Source organism: Arachis hypogaea, chromosome 2 (assembly GCF_003086295.3).
Source record: "Arachis hypogaea cultivar Tifrunner chromosome 2, arahy.Tifrunner.gnm2.J5K5, whole genome shotgun sequence".
Classification (NCBI taxonomy): domain Eukaryota; kingdom Viridiplantae; phylum Streptophyta; class Magnoliopsida; order Fabales; family Fabaceae; genus Arachis; species Arachis hypogaea.
This window is the reverse complement of record NC_092037.1, coordinates 68687600-68693031: the sequence shown is the minus strand read 5'-3', so window position 1 is coordinate 68693031 and position 5432 is coordinate 68687600. Positions and strand designations below refer to the sequence as shown.

The 5432-nt window shown below is 38.3% G+C and overlaps 1 non-coding gene across 1 annotated transcript; it reads right to left on the bottom strand.

Annotated features, from left to right (window-relative positions):
• Positions 1 to 4669: 4669 nt before the first annotated feature.
• Positions 4670 to 4777, bottom strand: LOC112766230 (small nucleolar RNA R71). The gene has a single exon (XR_003184203.1). It is a non-coding gene; the product is annotated as a small nucleolar RNA R71 (small nucleolar RNA).
• Positions 4778 to 5432: the final 655 nt, after the last annotated feature.

The following is a 5432-nucleotide window of genomic DNA, read 5'->3' as shown; positions in this document are numbered from 1 at the left end:
AGATTCAACATGGACAACTAAGGGTGGAGCACCAAGAACATTCCATTCTCCTCTATGAAATTAGAGAAGATCAAAGAATCATGAGAGAGGAGCAACAAAGGCAAGGAAGAGACATTGAGGAGCTCAAGCACTCCATAAGATCTTCAAGAGGAAGAACAAGCCGCCATCACTAAGGTGGACCCGATCTTTAATTTCCTTGTTCTTTATTTTTCTGTTTTTTCGAATTTTCATGCTTATGTCTATCTATGTTTGTGTCTCATGATCATTAGTATCTTAGTGTCTATGCCTTAAAGTTATGAATGTCCTATGAATCCATCACCTTTCTTGATTGAAAAATGTTCTTAATTGAAAAAGAGAAGAATTGCATGAGTTTTGAATTTTATAACAGATTAATTATTTTGATGTGGTGGCAATACTTTGACTTCTGAATGTATGCTTGAACAGTGCATATGTCTTTTGAATTTGTTGTTCATGAATGTTGGCTCTTGAAAGAATGATGAAAAAGGAGACATGTTACTGAGGATCTGAAAAATCATAAAAATGATTCTTGAAGCAAGAAAAAGCAGTGAATTCAAAAAAAAAAGAGTATATGCGAAAAAAAAGAGAGAAAGAAAAAAAATAATAATGAAGTTGTGATCCAAGGCAAAAAGAGTGTGCTTAAGAACCCTGGACACCTCTAATTGGGGACTCTAGCAAAGCTGAGTCACAATCTGAAAAGGTTCACCCAATTATGTGTTTGTGGCATGTATGTATCCGGTGGTAATACTGGAAGACAGGGTGCTTTGGGCCATGGCCAAGACTCATAAAGTAGTTGTGTTCAAGAATCATCATACTTAACTAAGAGAATCAATAACACTATCTGGATTCTGAGTTCCTATAGAAGCCAATCATTCTGAATTTCAAAGGATAGAGTGAGATGCCAAAACTATTCAGAGGCAAAAAGCTAAAAGCCCCGCTCATCTAATTAATACTGATCTTCATAGATGTTCTTGGAATTCATTGCATATTCTCTTTTTTTTTATCTTATTTGATTTTCAGTTGCTTGGGGACAAGCAACAATTTAAGTTTGGTGTTGTGATGAGCAGATAATTTGTACGCTATTTGGCATTGTTTTTAGTATGTTTTTTAGTTTGTTTTTGTTAGTTTTTATTATATTTTATTAGTTTTTAGTTAAAATTCACTTTTCTGGACTTTACTATGAGCTTGTGTGTTTTTCTGTGATTTCAGATATTTTCTGGCTGAAATTGAGGGACCTCAGCAAAAATCTGATCCAGAGGCTGAAAAGGACTGCAGATGTTGTTGGATTCTGACCTCCCTGCACTAGAAGAGGATTTTCTGGAGCTACAGAAGCCCAATTGGCGTGCTCTCAATTGCGTTGGAAAGTAGACATCCTGGACTTTCCAACAATGTATAATAGTTCATACTTTGCCCAAGATTTGATGGCTCAAACCGGCGTTCCAAATCAGCTCAAAACTGTCTGGCATTAAACGCTAGAACTGGCACAAGAATGGGAGTTAAACACCCAAACTGGCACAAAAGCTGGCGTTTAACTCCAAGAAAAGTCTCTACACATGAAAGCTTCAATGCTCAGCCCAAGCACACACCAAGTGGGCCCGGAAGTGGATTTTTATGTCATTTACTCATCTTTGTAAACCCTAAGCTACTAGTTCTCTACATATAGGACCTTTTACTATTGTATTTTCATCTTGGTTCTTCTGGTTCCCTCTCTGGGGCCGAAGCCAATGATCACATTATCACTTATGTATCTTCAACGGTGAAGTTTCTACACACCATAGATTAAGGTGTGGAGCTCTGCTGTACCTCGAGTATTAATGCAATTACTATTGTTCTTCTATTCAATTCAGCTTATTCTTGTTCTAAGATATCACTTGTTCCTCAACTTGATGAATGTGATGATCCGTGACACTCATCATCATTCTTACCTATGAACGTGTGCTTGACAACCACCTCCGTTTTACCTTAGATTGAGTGGATATCTCTTGGATCCCTTAATCGAAATCTTCGTGGTATAAGCTAGAATTGATGGCAGCATTCAAGAGAATCCGGAAGGTCTAAACCTTGTCTGTGGTTGATGAGCGGATAATTTGTACGCTTTTTGGCATTGTTTTTAGTATGTTTCTAGTAGGATTTAGTTAGTTTTTAGTATATTTTTATTAGTTTTTAGTTAAAATTCACTTTTCTGGACTTTACTATGAGTTTGTGTGTTTTTCTGTGATTTCAGGTATTTTCTGGCTGAAATTGAGGGACTTGAGCAAAAATCTGATTCAGAGGCTGAAAAGGACTGCAGATGCTGTTGGATTCTGACCTCCCTGCACTCGAAGTGGATTTTCTGGAGCTACAGAAGCCCAATTGACGCGCTCTCAACAGCGTTGGAAAGTAGACATCCTGGGATTTCCAGCAATATATAATAGTCCATACTTTACCCGAGATTTGATGGTCCAAAACGGCGTTCCAAATCAGCTCAAAACTGCCCGGCGTTAAACGCCGGAACTGGCACAAGAATGGGAGTTAAACGCCCAAACTGGCACAAAAGCTGGCGTTTAACTCCAAGAAGAGTCTCTACACGAAAATGCTTCAATGCTCAGCCCAAGCACACACCAAGTGGGCCCGTAAGTGGATTTTTATGTCATTTACTCATCTCTGTAAACCCTAGGCTACTAGTTCTCTATAAGTAGGACCTTTTACTATTGTATTTTCATCTTTTGATCATGTTTTTATGATTGAACCCTCTTTGGGAGGCTGGCCATTCGGCCATGCCTAGACCTTGTTCTTATGTATTTTCAACGGTAGAGTTTCTACACACCATAGATTAAGGTGTGGAGCTCTGCTGTACCTCGAGTATTAATGCAATTACTGTTGTTCTTCTATTCAATTCAGCTTGTTCTTGTTATAAGATATCACTTGTTCCTCAACTTGATGAATGTGATGATCCGTGACACTCATCATCATTCTCACCTATGAACGTGTGCCTGACAACCACCTCCGTTCTACCTTAGATTGAGTGGATATCTCTTGGATCCCTTAATCGGAATCTTCGTGGTATAAGCTAGAATTGATGGCGGCATTCAAGAGAATCCGGAAGGTCTAAACCTTGTCTGTGGTATTCTGAGTAGGATTCAATGATTGAATGACTGTGACGAGCTTCAAACTTCTGAAGGCTGGGCGTTAGTGACAGACGCAAAAGAATCACTGGATTCTATTCCAACCTGATTAAGAACCGACAGATGATTAGCCGTGCCGTGACAGGGTGTGTTGAACATTTTCACTGAGAGGATGGGAGGTAGCCACTGACAACAGTGAAACCCTACATACAGCTTGCCATGGAAAGGAGTAAGAAGGATTGGATGAAGACAGTAGGAAAGCAGAGAGACGGAAGGGACAAAGCATCTTCATACGCTTATCTGAAATTCCCACCAATGAATTACATAAGTATCTCTATCTTTATCTTTATGTTTTATTCATACATCATTCATAACCATTTGAGTTTTCCTGACTAAGATTTACAAGATGACAATAGCTTGCTTCATACCAACAATCTCTGTGGGATCGACCCTTACTCGCGTAAGGTTTATTACTTGGACGACCCAGTACACTTGCTGGTTAGTTGTGCAAAGTTGTGATAAAGAATTGAGATTACAATTGTGCGTACCATGTTGATGGCGCCATTGATGATTACAACTTCGCGCACCAAGTTTTTGGCGCCGTTGCCGGGGATTGTTTGAGTTTGGACAACTGACGGTTCATCTTGTTGCTTAGATTAGGTATTTTTCTTCAGAGTTCTTAAGAATGAATTCTAGTGTTTCAAGGTGATGTTCTTATCATCACCAAAGCTAATTGATTCTCATCAATTTAGCTCTTGAATGCAATGTCTTGCTGAAGCTTGGCTAGCCATGTCTAATTCCTTTAGACTGAAGCTTTAGACTAACATTGCATGCTTCCTGGAATTCTCATTAAAAATTTTGATATCTTTATTTTGTTTTCCACTTAATTTTCGAAAAAACAAAAAAAAATTACAAAATAAAAAAAACCAAAAATATTGTATGTTTCTTGTTGAGTCTAGAGTCTCATGTTAAGTTTGGTGTCAATTGCATGTTTCTGTTCTTCTTGCATTCATTCATGTGTCTTAAGTGATCTTCAAGATGTTTTTGATGATTTCATTGCTCTGATCTTTGAATTCTCTTAACTTGAGTGTTTTTGTTATGTGCATTCTCATTTTGTTAGTGTCAGTAGTATACAAACTACTAAGTTTGCTGTTCTGCATGCATTGTTTATTTGATTTTAGTTGTATTTTGATTATTCTCATTATTAAAAATCCAAAAATATTTTTAATGTGTGTCTTTTCAAGTCAATAATACAGAGAATTGAAGATTCAGAACATACAGCAGAGGAACTACACAGAAAAAGCTGGGCGTTCAAAACGCCCAGTGAGGAAGATCCTCATCAGTTTTTAGCTGAATTCTTGCAAATCTGTGACACTGTCAAGACTAATGGGGTTGACCCTGAGGTCTACAGACTTATGCTATTCCCTTTTGCTGTAAGAGACAAAGCTAGAATATGGTTGGACTCACAACCTAAAGAAAGCCTGAACTCTTGGGAAAAGCTAGTCAATGCCTTCTTGGCAAAGTTCTTTCCACCTCAAAAATTGAGTAAGCTTAGAGTGGAAATCCAAACCTTCAGACAGAAGGAAGGAGAGTCCCTCTATGAAGCTTGGGAAAGATACAAACAATTAATCAAAAAGTGTCCCTCTGATATGCTTTCTGAATGGAGCATCATAGGTATTTTCTATGATGGTCTGTCTGAACTGTCCAAGATGTCTTTGGATAGCTCTGCTGGAGGATCTCTTCATCTGAAGAAGACGCCTACAGAAGCTCAAGAACTAATTGAAATTGTTACAAATAACCAATTCATGTACACTTCTGAAAGGAATCCTGTGAACAATGGGACAAATCAGAAGAAAGGAGTTCTTGAGATTGATACTCTGAATGCCATACTGGCTCAGAACAAAATATTGACTCAGCAAGTCAATTTGATTTCTCAAAGTCTGTCTAGAATGCAAAATGCACCAGGCAGTACTAAGGACGCTTCATCTGAAGAAGAAGCTTATGATCCTGAGAACCCTTCAATGGAAGAGGTGAATTACATGGGAGAACCCTATGGAAACACCTGTAATCCTTCATGGAGAAATCATCCAAATCTTTCATGGAAGGATCAACAGAGACCTCAACAAGGTTTCAACAATAATAATGGTGGAAGAAACAGGTTTAGCAATGGCAAGCCTTTTCCATCATCTTCTCAGCAACAGACAGAGAATTCTAAGCAGAACCACTCTGACTTAGCAACCATGGTCTCTGATCTAATCAAAACCACTCAAAGTTTCATGACTGAAACAAGGTCCTCCATTAGAAATTTGG